Source organism: Pseudophryne corroboree, chromosome 1 (genome assembly GCF_028390025.1).
Source record: "Pseudophryne corroboree isolate aPseCor3 chromosome 1, aPseCor3.hap2, whole genome shotgun sequence".
In the NCBI taxonomy this organism is placed as follows: domain Eukaryota; kingdom Metazoa; phylum Chordata; class Amphibia; order Anura; family Myobatrachidae; genus Pseudophryne; species Pseudophryne corroboree.
The window spans coordinates 763,317,259-763,335,693 of NC_086444.1; positions in this window are offsets into that span (position 1 = coordinate 763,317,259).

Consider the following 18,435-nt stretch of genomic DNA (forward strand, 5'->3'; position numbering starts at 1 on the left):
TAATAACAACAAGAACAAGTACCCTACAGTGTTGCTGTGTTGTGCTAAATCAGACCAGTTGTAATGTCCTGGCCATCAGTCATTCCAGTTACCAGGCAGTCACAGTGATATACTCTGCTGCTATATGTCTACTGCTGCCATATAATAAAAATAATAACAACAACCACAAGTTCCTTACAGTGTTGCTGTGTTGTGTGCATCAGACCAGTGGTAGTGTCCTGGCCATCAGCCATCAGTCATTCCTGTGCCGCATATTGTGTTATATAACTCCCCCAAAAAATGGAGAACAAAAATTTGGAGGATAAAATAGGGAACGATCAATAACCACTTCCTATTAGTGCTGAAGCTGCTGCCAATAGCAATGACACAGACAATGAAATGCCATCAACGTCGTCTGCCAAGACCGATGCCCAATATGATAGTAGAGGGCAATTAAAATCCCAAAAGCCAAAGTTCAGTAAAAAGACCCAAAATAAGGAAATTTAAATCGTCTGAGGAGAAACATAAACTTGCCAATACGCCATTTACAACACGGAGAGGCAAGGAACGGCGGAGGCCCTGGCCTACGATCATGACTAGTAGTTCAGCTACACATGACGATGGAAGCCCTCATCCTCCCGCTAGAAAAATTAAAAGAGTTAAGCTGGAAAGAGTACAGAAAAGAACTGTGCATTTTAAGATGCTATCACAAAACCCCATGGAGAGTCCAAGAGTGTCGGAGGTTGCGATGCCTGACCTTCCCAACACTGGATGGGAAGAGATGGCTCCTTCCACCATTTGCATGCACCCTGCAAGTGCTGGAAGGAGCACCCACACCCCAGTTCCTGTTATTGAATTTGAAGATGTCAGTGTTGAAGTACACAAGGATGAGGATATGGGTGTTGCTGGTACTGAGGAGAAAGTTGATGATGAGGATTCTGATGGTGGTTTGTTTAAGTCAGGCACCAGGGGAGACACCTGTTGTCCGTGGGATGAAGAAGCCCATTGTGATGCCTGGGAAAACTACCAAAAAAGCCACCTCTTCGGTGTGGAATTATTTCTCCACAAAACCGGACAACATGTGTCAAGCCATCTGTTGCCTCTGTCAATCTGTAATAAGTAGGGGTAAGGATGTTTACCACCTAGGAACATCCTCCCTTATACACCAACTGCATCGCATTCATCATAAGTCAGTGTCAATTTGTGAAACGTTGGGTAAGAGTGTAAGCATTCCACTGACACCTAAATCCCTTCTTCCTCCTGTACCCAAGCTCCTGCAAGCCACAGCACCAACTCCCTCAATGTCAACTTCCTCCTCAGGCAGGAACGTCAGTAGTCCTGCAGGCCATGTCACTGTCAAGACTAAGGAGTTCTCTCCTAACCGGGATTCCTCCATAGGATTATTAAGTGGTACGCCTTATGTTGCTGCCACTGCTGTTGTTGCTGCTGGGTGTCAATCTTCATCCCAGAGGGGAAGTTGAAAGACCACTTGTACTACTTCAACTAAGCAATTGACTGTCCAACAGTCCATTGTGAGGAAGATGAAATATGACAGCAGTCATCCTTTTGCAAAGCGGATAACTGAGGCCTTGACACTTATGTTGGTATTAGACCCGCATTTGGCATCCGCCATTAGTGCAGTGGGACTTAGACAATTGATGGAGATATTGTGTCCCTGGTACCAAATCCCATCTAGGTTCCACTTCACTAGGCAGGCGATACCGTGAATGTACAAAGACGTCAGAAAAAGAGTCACCAGTGTCCTAAAAAATGCAGTTGTATCCAGTGTCCACTTAACCACGGACATGTGGACAAGTGGGATAAAGCAGACTAAGGACTATATGACTGTGACAGCCCACTGGGTAGACGTATGGCCTCCTGCAGCAACAACAGCAGCTGCAACATTAGCAGCATCTCGCAAATGCCAACTTGTTCCTAGGCAGGCTATGCTATGTATCACAGCTTTCCATAAGAGGCACACAGCTTACAACCTCTTACTGAAACTAAGAGACATCATTGCAGAATGGCTTACCTCAGATAGACTCTCCTGCGGATTTGTTATATCAGACAACGCCACCAATATTGTGCGTGCATTACATCTGGGCAAATTCCAGTACTTCCCATGTTTTGCACATGCAATTAATTTGGTGGTGCAGAATTTTTTGAAAAATTACAGGGGTGTACAGGAGATGCTGTTGGTGGTCTGAAAAATTGTCCTGCCATCAACTGAAGCAAGAGGTGGTAACGAGGTGGAATTCAACACTCTATATTCTTCAGAGGATGGAGGAGCAGCAAAAGGCCATTAAAGCCTATACATCCACATATGATATAGGCAAAAGAGGGGGAATGCACCTGACTCAAGCGTAGTGGAGAATAATTTCTGTCTTGTGAAAGGTTCTCCAATCCTTCGAACTTGCCACACGTGAAGTCAGTTCAGACACTGCCAGCTTGAGTCAGGTCATTCCTCTCATCAGGCTTTTGCAGTAGCAGCTGGAGAAATTGAAGGAGGAGCTAAGACAGAGCGATTCTGCAAAGTATGTGGGACTTGTGGATGGAGCCCTTCATTTGCTTTGCCAGGATTCAAGGGTGGTCAATCTGTTGAAATCAGAGCACTACATTTTGGCCACCGTGCTCGATCCTAGGTTTAAAGTCTATGTTGTACCTCTCTTTCTGTAAGACACAAGTCTGCAGAGGTGCAAAGACCTGCTGGTGAGTAAATTGTCAACTCAATCGGAACATGACCCGTCAACAGCTCTCTCTTTGATTTCTCCCGCCAGTGGGGCTGAAAGGAAAAGGATAAGATTTCCTAGCCCACCCGCTGGTGGTGATGCAGGGCAGTCAGGAGTTAGTGCTGACACCTGGTCCGGACTGAAGGACCTGCCAACGATTACTCTGACATGTCTACTGTCACTGTATATGATTCTGTCACCATTGAAAGAATGTTGGAGGATTATATGAGTGACAGCATCCAAGTAGGCATGTCAGACAGTCCGTATGTATACTGGCAGGAAAAAGAGGCAATATGGATGCCCTTGCACAAACTGGCATTATTTTGCCTAAGTTGCCCCACCTCCAGTGGGTACTCCGAAACTGTGTTTAGTCCAACCGGTAACCTTGTCAGCGATCGGCGTAGGAGGTTACTTCCACAAAATGTGGAGAAGATGATGTTCATCAAAATGAATTATAAGTTCCTCCAGGAAGACCTTTACCAGCAATTGCCTCCAAAAAGTACAGAGGGACCTGTGATGGTGGATTCCAGTGCGGACGAATTAATACTCTGTGAGGAGAAGGATGTACACAGTGAAAGGGGTGAGGAATCGGAGGATGAGGTTGACATCTTGCCACTGTAGAGCCAGTTTGTGCAAGGAGAGATTGATTGCTTTCTTTTTTGGTGGGGTCCCAAACAAACCATTCATTTCAGCAACAGTCGTCTGGCAGACCCTGTCGCTGAAATGATTGGTTTGTTAAAGTGTGTTTGTACTGTTTATACAATATAAGGGTGGGAGGAAGTGCCCAAGGACAATTCCATCTTGCACCTTTTTTACTTCTTATCATCATGTGCTGTTTGGGGACTATTTTTTAAAGTGCCATCCTGTCTGACACTTCCGTATATGTCCAGTGGTACTGCCATTTAATTCCAGTGATTTGGTCATATAATTCCAGTGATTTGGACATATAATTCCAGTGATTTTGCCATTTAATTCCAGTGATTTGGACGTATAATGCCAGTGATTTGGATGTATAATTCCAATGATTTTGCCATTTAATTCCAGTGATTTGGATGTATAATTCCAGTGATTTGGACATATAATTCTAGTGATTTGGATGTATAATTCCAGTGGGAATTGTTTGTGTCGCTTGGCTTAGTCATACAGCTACCTCATTTCACCTCTTTGACATCTTTGCATGAGGTGCTGTTTGGGGCCTAGTTTTTGAAAAGTGCCATCCTGTCTGACACTGCTGTATGAGTCCAGGGGTACTGCTGTAGTAGTCCTGGGGTACTGCCGTATATATCCACCAATTGCAGAATTGAAAAATAATTTCAGCGGCATGCTGGAGATGCTGTTAGTGGACTGAACAATTGCGGCCCACTCTCGACATTCAGCCACTGCGTGACACTACTAGATGGGCTAGATGGTTTTGTCGCTTAGCTTAGTCATACAGCTACCTCGGTGCACCTTTTTTTCTTCTTTGCATCATGTGCTGTTTGGGGCCTTTTTTTGATATCTTCCCTCCTGTCTGCCACTGCAGTGCCACTCCTAGATGGGCCAATTGTTTGTTTTGCTTGGCTTAGTCATACAGCTACCTCATTGCACCTCTTCTACATCTTTGCATGAAGTGCTGTTTGGGGACTAGTTTTTGAATAGTGTCATCTTGTCTGCAACTGCAGTGGCACTCCTAGATGGGCCAGGTGTTTGTGACGCACACTTATGTCGCTTAGCTTAGTCATACAGCCACCTCGGTGCAACTTTTAGGCCTAAAAACAATATTGTGAGGTGTGAGGTGTTCAGAATAGACTGGAAATGAGTGGAAATTAATGTTATTGAGGTTAATAATACCGTAGGAGGCTAGGAGCAAATTAACCCCAAATTCTGTGATTTTAGCTTTTTTTCTGTTTTTCAAAAATCAACCAGATCCAAAACCAAAACACAAAAGGGCGGTTTTGGCAAAACCAAGCCAAAACCAAAACACGAAAGTTTAATTAGAACCAAAACACAAAACATGAAAAGTGCCAGCCACACATCTCTAGTAATTAGGCAATCTCAGGAAAACTAAGTTTAGAGAGAGTGTTTGAACAAAATTGTAGGAAATGCAAAATTGTACATTAACGTGATAACAGTATGCATGTTTCCAGATAGATAACTTGCATCAGAAAAGGCAATAGTGCAAGTGCGCACTGATATTTGTAGTTGCTGTTTTGCATTTAACTCTGCATCAGCCCCAAAATGTAATTTTTAGATTGCAAACGTATAAAGCTACATTGCATAAACTCATTTGCAATGTTACATGCATACTTTTGCACAAATGTGGTTATGTGGAGGAGAAGGAATTGTCATTTTTTTTAGCATGGGAGTACTTAAATGGGAATATCTGGTGGGGATGGAATATTTACAGAGGCATTACTTACTTTGTAGAAAGCCTTTTTACTCACCACTATCTACATCATTCATTTAATATATAAAGTAGCATACACTGATATTTATTTTAATAGAACTAAAAAGAAATGAATTAAGGAGTTTATCAGCACACTAATCAGGATCAGTATGAATTACAGACAGTCAGGCTGCCAGCCTTCAGTATACGGACAACAACATCCCACCCATCAGTATGGCGGCAGCGGTGCAAGCCATTGAAAGCCCCTTGCGGGCTCACTACGCTCATCACACTGCTGGTTCGTTGGCTCGCTGCGCTCGCCACAGGTTCTATTCCCATTCTATGGGTGTCATAGACACCCACAAGTGGGAATAGCCCCTGTGAGCCGGGATTCCATCTGGCGACATTGCTAGCAGTCGGGGGTTCCGGCATCGGTATCCTGAGCGCCGGGATCCCGACTGCCGGCAATTAAACTGCATCCCCATTCATCAAGCTAGGCCAGCATTTATTTTACAAGTACTGTATGTTTACAAAGTCTGTGAAGTGTGCCTTAATGTTAAAATGTGGACAGGATGGTCAAATAGGCATAATTGATCAATTTAGGAAGAAGAGCAATACTTTCTCCAATTGGTAAATGACTCCTAGAGATTGGAGATAGTAGATGAATTTTGAAAGTTAAAATACATAGAGATTCCATATTGGTGGCAAAAAGTGTTCCATTACAAGCATATGTTGCATGTAGTTAAACCATGGACATTGCTCTTAAACTGCAGTATCTCAATATTATGGCCTTTTAGGCCATAATAGAAGCTGCCAAGCATACTTTGTGAACATCACAATTAACTTCTGCACCCATCCAATTCAGATTTAACATGTCAGAAATAAATACTGTATTTAGGACCCGATACCAATCTGCAAGCATGACTGGTTTCAGGGTGAGCAAGCGTGATTCCGTACACTGAAATCATGGTGCCAGGATTGCAACTCCCACATCCTTTCTGCAAGATCATAGAATCATTCAAGGAGAAGATGTTCCCTGCATCTGTGTTGATGTTGCAAATGTGTATGCAGTTGCTGAGATGTTGCGAGGGGTCTGGAGGTCATCTCTGTTAAATTCTGGCAGCTTCAACAGCTTTGTAGGCATTAGTGTAAAATCAGGCCCTAGGTTCCTGTATAGACGGTACTGTACAAACCATGAGAGCTAGCACCTGGAGAGCAGTCAAGGTGAGGCTTTGCAGAGGAAGGGTAATAGGACAACTTGAATGTCATTTCCTTCTTTTCTACCCAACATATATGCAATTCCTCTGCCATAAGGGATATTGGAAATTTGAGTTCAAAAGGAAGAGTGCTTTGTACCCAAAGACCTCCTTTCTCTTGAGGAAAGAACAGAAACATTTTTGCTTAATTTGGAGCAAATAATTCAATGTACAGTAGATGTTGTACAAATTATTATGTGATTCAATGTAGTTGTTGTACAAATTATTATAGAAGATCCCAAAAAAAATTCATAAACTAGCTAGACACCAATGGAACACCAAAAAATTTCAAAGAGAAGCAATCACTAGAATTTTAGATGAGATACCTGTAAAAGATACCGGTATGAGACATTAATTTAGGGGTACTCAGCATTGCTATACAGTATATTTAGTTATTTATTTATTTATTACCAGTTATTTATATAGCGCACACATATTCTGCAGCGCTTTTACAGAGAGTATTTGCCCATTCACATCAGTCCCTGCCCCAGTGGAGTTTACAACCTATATTCCCTATCACATGTACACACAAACACATTCACACTAGGGGTAATTTTTGTTTGAAGCCAATTAACCTACCAGTATATTTTTGGATTGTGGGAGGAAACCGGAGCACCCGGAGGAAACCCAAGCAAGTACGGGGAAAATATACAAACTCCGCACAGTTAGGGCCATGGTGGGAATCGAAACCATGACCTCAGTGCTGTGAGGCAGTAATTACACCATCCATACTGTATGACAGAAAGGAACACTAGATCCATAGTTGAAGTGATAAGTTTTTGAAAGCTTTACTTGTGTTTAAGAAAATTATAATTGAAAGAATGCTGATCCATACAGTAGATTTGGGTGAAAGTATCTAACCTGTATGCATTCCTGTGTCATCACACTAGCTATCTCATACATCTACTGTACTTTGCCGTTAATACTATATTTCAAAGTGAACATTTTATTCTATTTTATTATAAGTTTGATATAGTTCTTGTTGAGTTGCCTACTTACATAATTAACATATCTGAGTGAAAACAAATTAATAAATCAAGGTGTTCTGGTGTATAGAAAAGGAATTCTGGTAAATAAATCAAAAAGAATTAATCAAGACAGTTGCCATTTTTTGAAGAAAAAAATGGTGCATGCAAATACTGCACATTCTTCTTAAACCCATTAAATGAAAATATGATCAATTGACTTTTTGAAACTCTCAATTATGTATTCTAATAATCATAGAAATATCATAATTGGCCATCAACACCTTCCTTGGTATAGAGGGGTAGATTTATGAAACTTCTTTATGGGGTTAATGCGCTATCTGCCCACATTTTGTGTCACAGATAGCACATCCCCTGATGTATTAAAACAGCGATATTGATGTACGGGGCGATATGCGGGCGCTACCTTATTGGTACCTCTATCTGTTAGACAGATCACCGAAAAGCACCCTAAATTATGAACGTTCAGTGTGCCTGAACGTTAGTCTCTTTTACCTCATCCCTGTTCGCCTCCCAGATCCGGCGCTGCGGGTCTCCAGGCAGTTCCTTTCTTATTTTTCTTTTCCTTTGTCTTCGTCAAAATACTTTGTTTCTCTACAGTGGTCTCACGCTGACGTGATTTTTAGTGAGAGTTAGTCAGTGATAGCTGTAATCTTACTTTAGGTGACACCTCACACTAAATTTTTATTATATTTTATTTTTCCTACTGTCTTGAGGTTTTTTAAATACAAATGTGGACTTTAATGTCTTTGCTCTGTTAAAGTTAATAATTCAATGCATTCTACACTCTGAGAAAGTGTGTACGTGTTTATATATATATATATATATATATATATATAAATATATCTATCTATATATCCCTATATAAATATTCATCTATCTTTTCTAGACCTTTTCAATAATATCAACACGAGTGACTCTCCAATCAAATTAACCATCGAAAGCAGCACTGAGTCCATACATTTTTTGGATGTTCAAATTGATATACGTGAAGACATCATTTCAACCTCCGTATACCATAAACTAACAGACCGGAATACACTATTGAGAAACAATAGTTTTCATCCACCAGCGTTGAAAAAGGGCCTACCAAGATCTCAGATGCTACGGGTAGCTCGCATTACGAGCAACAAAGAACTACTAGACAGTGCCCTTGATCAAGTAGTTTCAAAGTTTATACAAAGGGGGTATGACAGATGTCAGTTGACACGCATCAAACAAGAGGTCTTACTCATCCCGAGAAACCAGTTATTTGGTTCCATGAGGCAACAATCCACCAAAAAAGTACCGTTCATTACTGAGTATACCACGGCCAGCTCCATTACCACGAGAGCCACGCGGGCACTGTGGCCCATAGTTAGTACAGATTCGTCATTACCTATCTTCAAAAATACCACTATCATGCCATGTTTCAAAAGAGGACGCAACCTTAAGGACATATTGGTGAAAACCGATGTCACACAAAGGAAACAGATAGCGTTCAAAAGTGGATGTCAAAGATGCTTGACTTGTACCACATGTAAGCACATGGACACAGGCCCGATGTTTATTCATCCGAAAAACAACAAGTCGTTTAAAATTCGACATCATGTCACCTGCATGTCACAATTTGTAATTTATGTCATCTCATGTCCATGTGGCTTACTCTATGTGGGCCAAACTGTCCGCACCTTCAGGGAGAGAATGGCCTTACATAGATCTGCCATAAAGGCAGCCCTGGAGGGAAAATCTAACGACCAACCGGTGGCTCGTCATTTCAAACAAGCTCTATGATAGTAGACCACATACCAGCAAACGCAAGAGGAGGAGACAGAGCAAAAGCCTTGGCCCAACGGGAGATTGAATGGATACATCGCCTGTCCACATTGACACCACATGGACTTAATGAACATATAGCTTGGAGTGTATTCTGGCAATGAATATCAATTCTACTGTATATACAGTGAACAATAGCATAACAGTCACATATTATGCATGAGTTGTTAACTTTCTATCCCCTAACTCAGCCCTACTGGTATACTGCACGATGCTTCGGGTTGGTTCTTTGCATGATATATATGTAAATAGCAAGGTAGCACTCTGGAGGCATGTCAGCAAATAGAATTATGGCATAATATGTAATCACACCCACATCGAGTGCCTGCCTCTACACATACAAAACAGGTGCACCTGCTATATCTGTGCAACCCTTTGCACATCTTCTAATATGTTATGTAGCCATATACATTCTTTATAACACGATTGTGGTTGCTATTGCTTACATGCAATCATGCATATAGGTGCAGCGCTAGGCATCAAATTGCTGGTAAAAATGTTTTAATTTTTTAATCTGCACTTTTCTTTTACACAATGTGCACAATCATCACTGAGGTTTCGTTTTCCATAGGGGAATTACAGATCTCCATCATGATCACCTTTTTAACATCACACACTTGGTCGTGTACAGACACACGTGCACTATGTAAACACGACTCATTGTTACTATGCATCCTTTTCCGTCAGGAGGAGCGGGTTAACAGCGGCGGCAGGGACGCCCGCGGTCGCCCAGCAACCAGTGACATCATTTCCTGGTAACGCGAGGTGAACACACACCGGAAGCCCTGCTGAACGCCAGTCCCCGCAGCTCCGTGGCACGGTCTTGTCCACATATAAGGTAAGAACTCACACTGTTTTGGTTTGTTTTGTTTGCAGTCTTTGCACACAGCCTTGACAAAAGCGCCCTGCGCGGCGCTGAAACGTTGGCGTCATGTGACACTTATATTATTGATTTTTCAATACACTATTTTCTTTCACCAAGACCTTGGAGTGCCGCCTGTTCTTTTTTATAGTAGGAGTGGATGGACGCATACCCCTCGCTATAAGAACGGCATCAATTTCTATCTATATATCCCTATATAAATATTCATCTATCTATGTATATATATATATATATATATATATATATATATATATATATATATAAAAGTTTATATCTCTATATATAGTTATTAAAAAAACATATATGTGTGAACTGAGCACAAGTTTAAAGACATTTCGTGTACATATCTATCTATCTATATACATATATATATATATATATATATATATACATACACAAAATGTCTTTAAACTTGTGCTCAGGTCACCAGCAGCAATTTGGAGAGAGCCCCTGTTAGTGGACTCCCAAAAGACAATACATACAAGAAAAAACCAATTGTGCTCAGTGTATAGCCTTATAAGATACTTGAATTCACTTTTTCATGTATATTCAATGAATGTTCCCCCAAGGTGTGGGTGTCACGATCCGGGTATCTGGACGCCATTTCTTACCCATCAGATGCCTCCTAAGGCTGGCTCAGCGCTCCAGGACCGGATCCCATCTGTTATCCTAATGTTCACATTCCTGCATCCTCTCCTGTCTCTCTGAGACGCTGTCACAGTAACGCCTTATTACATCTGGCATGGCGTCTCCCGCCGCCGTCCCTGAGCTTCTGCATGCAGAGTGTCAGAGTGGCGATTACGTCAGCCGCGGCCTCCGCTGTGTCCGCGTGGTTGGATGTGCACTTGTCAGCCTGGCATCTCCAGTGGCCGGCGCCGCCATTACTGTTTTCATTACCACATGGATTACAAACCAAACTTCCCTCCAAGTGTCTGCATGGGCGCAGCCATCTTGGATTCTGTCAGCTGATCATTTCCTCCAATCTGTTGTCAGTATTGTTAATCTGCATAATTGCCTAGCCAATCCCTTCCTTGCTGCAGGTATAAATACACTGTGCCTGAGCAAGGAAGGCGTCAGTGCTTTGGTTGTCAAACCTAGTTCCTGTTTGTCTCTCTCCTGTGATTGTCTTCCAGGTTCCAGCTCCTGTCTCAAGACTTCCACCATAGAGACCCGCACCAGCATTCCACCTGCGGTGTAGCCTGACTCTCCAATCCATTGTGGATTCATCTGTTTCCAGCTACAGCATTACCTGCTTCCAGCTCAGCTTCCAGCAGAGTACAGCTTCCCTTAAAGGGCCGGTGTCCTTTCTACACTTTACCACTCTCCACCGGTATTATTATTTCTCCGCTCTCAAGTTCTACATTTCAGTTCATATTTCATCGCTCCCAAGTTCATCTATTATTTAACTGGTTCCAGCCAGTATCCACTCCGTGCTAACAACAGTCTGGTTCCAGCCAGTATCCACAGCAGCTGTTTTACCTTCAGCAACCCAGCTTTTCCTGGAACATCAGCTGGCACAATCCTGGGTTATCTCCATTGCTACAGTCGGGCCTGGTAAGGACTTTCCATCTAGAAGATCATAAGAACTATCTCACACTACCAGTGCCCTGTGGCTCCTGCCATCCTGTAGTACCCAGGAACTGTATTTATTATTTGCTGACTTTTACGTTTTCTTTTACTGCTGCTGTGTTGTGGAGTTGTCATAATAAACATCATTGACTTTTATCCAAGTTGTCGTGGTCACGCCTTCGGGCAGTTATTATTCATGTTACTTACATGTCCAGGGGTCTGATACAACCTCCCAGGTTTCGGTACATCTCAGCCCCTACAACTGAGGCTGCCTCCCATCAGCTCAGGCCCTCAGTTGTGACAGTAAGCACTGACCTAATGAATCCAGCCGGAGACCAGGATCAAGCGGCCAGGCCGATGCAAGAACTGGCAGCCCGACTAGAACATCAGGAGGCTGCACAGGGCCACATCATCCGCTGTCTCCAGGATCTCTCTACTCGGCTGGATGGGATTCAGACAACTCTCCGTGGATCAGGCGCATCTGGTGCGTCAACCACAGTGACTCCAGTTATAACCCCACCCACCTTACCCATTTCTGCTCCACGTCTTCATCTTCCAACGCCAGCAAAATTTGACGGATCTCCAAGATTCTGCAGGGGATTTCTCAACCAGTGTGAGATTCAGTTTGAGCTACAACCTGGCAATTTTCCCAGTGACCGTACAAAAATTGCCTACATTATCTCTCTTCTCAGTGGCTCCGCCCTTGACTGGGCATCACCGTTATGGGAGAGGTCCGACACCCTGCTATCTTCTTACACTGCATTCGTCTCAACATTCAGGCTCATCTTCGACGAGCCAGGCCGGGTAACCTCAGCTTCATCCGAGATTCTCCGTTTACGCCAGGGGTCACGTACTGTAGGACAATATCTGATACAGTTCCAGATCCTGGCATCCGAACTGGCATGGAACGACGAGGCCCTGTATGCTGCATTCTGGCATGGCTTATCTGAGCTTATTAAAGATGAGTTAGCTACCAGAGACTTACCTTCTAAGTTAGATGAGCTAATCTCACTCTGCACGAAAGTTGATTTACGTTTCAGAGAGAGAGCAACTGAGTGTGGAAGATCATCTGCTCCAAAATCTTCTGCTCCTCCTCCTCGTCAACTGTCACCATCTAAAGATGAGCCCATGCAAATTGGCCGTTCCCGTTTAACTCCTGCTGAGCGCCGAAGACGCCTCTCTGAGTCTCTTTGTCTTTACTGTGCAGCTCCGTCTCACACCATCAATGCCTGTCCCGAACGTCCGGGAAAACTCCAAACCCTAGCTCGCCCAGGAGAGGGCCGGCTAGGAGTAATGATCTCCTCTCCATCTCCTCATGATTGTAATCTCCCAGTCTCGCTTCAAGTTGCTCAACGTTATCGGAACGTCATTGCCCTCCTTGATTCCGGAGCAGCTGGGAACTTTATTACTGAAGCCTATGTTAAACGGTGGTCCCTACCCACCGAGAGACTTCCTTCCTCCTTTTCCTTAACTGCCGTGGATGGCAGTAAAATTTTTGATACTGTTATTGCTCTAAGGACTCTACCAGTTCGTCTGAGAGTGGAAGTTCTTCATTCCGAACTTATTTCACTTTTAGTGATTCCAAGAGCCACACATCCTGTGGTCCTGGGCCTTCCATGGCTCCGTCTTCACAATCCTACAATTGATTGGACGACTACGCAAATCCTGGCATGGGGTTCCTCCTGTGCAGAGACATGTTTGTTTAAAGTATTGCCTGTCTGTTCTTCCTCCCCCAGGTCGTCTGATGTTCCACCTCCTCCATATCAAGATTTCACGGATGTGTTCAGTAAAGCTTCTGCTGATATCCTTCCTCCTCATAGAGAATGGGACTGCCCGATTGATCTCGTTCCAGGGAAGGTTCCACCTCGAGGCCGAACTTATCCGTTGTCTCTGCCTGAGACGCATTCTATGGAGGAATACATTAAAGAGAACCTAGCAAAGGGGTTCATTCGACCTTCTTCTTCCCCAGCCGGCGCAGGCTTCTTTTTTGTAAAAAAGAAAGATGGTGGTCTGCGGCCGTGCATCGACTACAGAGGTTTGAACGACATTACCATCAAGAACCGTTATCCTTTACCCCTGATTACTGAGCTCTTTGACAGAGTTAGCGGAGCTACCATCTTTACAAAGCTGGACTTGCGAGGTGCATACAATCTCATCCGGATCCGTGAGGGTGACGAGTGGAAGACCGCCTTTAACACCCGTGACGGACATTATGAGTACCTCGTCATGCCCTTCGGATTGAGCAATGCTCCAGCTGTCTTCCAGCATTTTGTCAATGAGATCTTCAGAGACATTCTATACCGTCATGTCGTGGTCTATCTAGACGATATCCTCATTTTTGCCAACGATTTAGAGGAACATCGTTTTTGGGTTAAAGAGGTTCTGTCCCGTCTCCGTGTCAATCATCTCTATTGCAAATTAGAAAAATGCGTCTTTGAAGTCAAGTCCATTCCGTTTCTAGGGTACATTGTGTCCGGTTCCGGACTAGAGATGGATCCTGAGAAACTACAAGCAATTCAGAATTGGCCGGTACCCTTAACCCTCAAAGGGGTCCAGAGGTTCTTAGGGTTCGCCAATTATTACCGAAAGTTTATACGAGACTTTTCCACCATTGTGGCGCCTATTACTGCTTTCACCAAGACGGGTGCTAACCCATCCAAGTGGTCTGAAGAAGCCATGCAAGCTTTTCATCTTTTAAAACAGAGGTTCATCTCTGCGCCTGTCCTGAAACAGCCTGACATCGACTCTCCTTTCATCCTAGAGGTGGATGCCTCCTCCGTTGGACTAGGAGCGGTGTTATCTCAGAGGGCTAAAGATGGCCATTTACATCCTTGCAGTTTCTTCTCCTGGAAGTTCTCCCCAGCTGAGCGCAACTATGCCATTGGCGACCAGGAGTTGCTAGCCATCAAGCTCGCTCTAGAAGAGTGGAGGTATCTGTTGGAGGGAGCTTCTCATTTAATCACCATACTTACAGACCACAAGAACCTTTTATACCTGAAGGGCGCACAATGTCTCAACCCTCGTCAGGCCAGATGGGCACTTTTCTTTTCCAGGTTCGACTTTAAACTCCAGTTCTGTCCGGGCTCTCAGAATCGCAAGGCCGATGCCCTTTCCCGCTCATGGGAGCAAGAAAATGAGTCAGAGTCTTCAGACAAGCATCCTATTATAAATCCGTTGGCATTCTCCACGGTAGGGATGGACTCTACGCCCCCATCAGGGAAAAGTTTTGTGAAGCCGATGCTAAGGAAGAAGCTCATGCATTGGGCCCATGCTTCCCGTTTTGCCGGACATACAGGTATCCAAAAAACCCTGGAGTTTATCTCTAGGTCCTATTGGTGGCCAACTCTGAAAAAAGACGTCTTGGAGTTTATTGCATCTTGCCCAAAGTGTGCCCAACATAAAGTATCCCGCCAGTCGCCTGCGGGGCAACTGGTTCCACTATCCGTTCCCCGTCGACCATGGACCCACTTGTCGATGGATTTCATTACAGACTTACCCATGTGCAACAAGTTCAATACCATCTGGGTGGTAGTTGACCGGTTCACCAAGATGGCACACTTCATTCCTCTCACCGGTCTTCCGTCAGCTTCCAAGTTAGCTCAAGTATTCATACAAGAGATCTTCCGACTCCACGGTCTTCCTGAAGAAATTATCTCAGATCGAGGAGTTCAATTCACAGCCAAATTCTGGCGAAGTTTATGTCAAGTCCTCCAAGTCAAGCTAAAGTTTTCCACGGCTTACCATCCTCAGACCAATGGTCAAACCGAGAGGGTGAATCAGGACTTGGAGGCCTTCCTCCGCATCTATGTGTCCTCCTCTCAAGATGACTGGGTTCAATTACTTCCCTGGGCCGAGTTCTGTCATAACAACCAGTATCATTCTTCATCTTCTTCAACACCATTCTTCACCAACTTTGGATTCCACCCTAAAGTCCCTGAGTTCCAACCGCTTCCAGCAACTTCTGTTCCCGCAGTGGATATCACCTTGCATCAGTTTGCCAATATCTGGAAGAGCGTACGATCAGCTCTGCTCAAGGCATCGTTCAGGTACAAGAAGTTTGCGGATAAGAAGCGTCGAGCAGTTCCTGCTCTCAAGGTGGGTGATCGGGTATGGTTATCCACGAAGAATTTGAGGTTAAGAGTTCCCAGTATGAAGTTTGCACCTCGCTATATCGGTCCTTTCAAGATTGAACAAGTCATCAATCCTGTTGCTTACAGACTCCAGTTGCCTCCCTTCTTAAAAATACCCAGGACATTCCATGTTTCCCTGTTGAAACCGCTGATCTTGAATCGGTTTCATTCCTCACTTCCTCCAACTCCGAAAGTCCAAACTCAACGAGGCGTTGAGTATGAAGTGGCCAAGATCCTGGACTCACGTCACCGTTACGGTCAACTACAGTATCTTATTGACTGGAAGGGTTACGGCCCTGAGGAACGTTCATGGACCAATGCTTCTGATGTCCATGCTCCTGCCTTGGTCCGGAGATTCCATTCCAAGTTTCCTCAAAAGCCAAAGAAGTGTCCTGGGGCCACTCCTAAAGGGGGGGATGCTGTCACGATCCGGGTATCTGGACGCCATTTCTTACCCATCAGATGCCTCCTAAGGCTGGCTCAGCGCTCCAGGACCGGATCCCATCTGTTATCCTAATGTTCACATTCCTGCATCCTCTCCTGTCTCTCTGAGACGCTGTCACAGTAACGCCTTATTACATCTGGCATGGCGTCTCCCGCCGCCGTCCCTGAGCTTCTGCATGCAGAGTGTCAGAGTGGCGATTACGTCAGCCGCGGCCTCCGCTGTGTCCACGTGGTTGGATGTGCACTTGTCAGCCTGGCGTCTCCAGTGGCCGGCGCCGCCATTACTGTTTTCATTACCACATGGATTACAAACCAAACTTCCCTCCAAGTGTCTGCATGGGCGCAGCCATCTTGGATTCTGTCAGCTGATCATTTCCTCCAATCTGTTGTCAGTATTGTTAATCTGCATAATTGCCTAGCCAATCCCTTCCTTGCTGCAGGTATAAATACACTGTGCCTGAGCAAGGAAGGCGTCAGTGCTTTGGTTGTCAAACCTAGTTCCTGTTTGTCTCTCTCCTGTGATTGTCTTCCAGGTTCCAGCTCCTGTCTCAAGACTTCCACCATAGAGACCCGCACCAGCATTCCACCTGCGGTGTAGCCTGACTCTCCAATCCATTGTGGATTCATCTGTTTCCAGCTACAGCATTACCTGCTTCCAGCTCAGCTTCCAGCAGAGTACAGCTTCCCTTAAAGGGCCGGTGTCCTTTCTACACTTTACCACTCTCCACCGGTATTATTATTTCTCCGCTCTCAAGTTCTACATTTCAGTTCATATTTCTTCGCTCCCAAGTTCATCTATTATTTAACTGGTTCCAGCCAGTATCCACTCCGTGCTAACAACAGTCTGGTTCCAGCCAGTATCCACAGCAGCTGTTTTACCTTCAGCAACCCAGCTTTTCCTGGAACATCAGCTGGCACAATCCTGGGTTATCTCCATTGCTACAGTCGGGCCTGGTAAGGACTTTCCATCTAGAAGATCATAAGAACTATCTCACACTACCAGTGCCCTGTGGCTCCTGCCATCCTGTAGTACCCAGGAACTGTATTTATTATTTGCTGACTTTTACGTTTTCTTTTACTGCTGCTGTGTTGCGGAGTTGTCATAATAAACATCATTGACTTTTATCCAAGTTGTCGTGGTCACGCCTTCGGGCAGTTATTATTCATGTTACTTACATGTCCAGGGGTCTGATACAACCTCCCAGGTTTCGGTACATCTCAGCCCCTACAACTGAGGCTGCCTCCCGTCAGCTCAGGCCCTCAGTTGTGACAGTGGGTTTTTGTATATGATGCCACCTGTAAGTATACCCTCACACCAGAAATGCAACCGAAAAAATGGCCAATGGCCTAATTAGACATGATACCAAAGTTTTTTTATTACAAAGTACTTAAAGCTTCATACGTTCACATGAACATTATAAAAGAATACATCGAGATGCAGTCAGGAAATACTGTCAGTTTCAGCAATTGAAAATATTCACCCTCACCCATGCAGGTGTAAGCTCAACAGGGTGTGGTGACAAACTGGACAGGAGACCGTAGCTGACTTAATCCAACGCGTTTTATCAGAATGACTTCCTTAGGGGTTTATATATGGTATCACTATAAGATAAGACGGGTGGTCAGGTAAAACATGTGCGCTCCACCACCCCTCGTGCACATAACGCACATCTGGACTTCCAGCCTCTGCTTCCTGTGGTTGTGTGGAAGTCTTTCTCTATTGGTATGCGTTCCACCTAATACGAGGTGGAATGCATACAGGAAGTAGATCCTTGTACACCTGCTAACTTTATAATGAGTATTGAGTAATGAGTAATTATTGAGTGATTATGAGTAATTATTGAGTAATTATGAGTAAGTATTGAGTAATGAGTATATGAGCAACTGTGCCAGTACTTTTTACAATCAACAGTCTTTTTAGAGATTGATTCAAACAGTGAGTGTGACTATACAGTAAACCTGACATTTAATCGGTATATACCCCTAATGAAGTCTGTTGTATACGCAATGCATAGGGTTCACCAATCAATATCTGCCATGTTCTGATATATGCAAATTCCACCCAGAGCTCACATATTTGGCTAAAGGTGAGGGTGAAATTTATTCCAACTGTTTGTGTTCAGACATGTGTTTGAATTCATTGGTTTTATGATGTTGTATATCATTTTAATATTTTAAGTAAAGAAAATCTTGTACCATATATGTCTGATTTTTCTTTTGTTTTGGGTGATTTTTGGTGAGGGGATATCTTTAGGGAACTTTGTTTCGACCACCCAAAC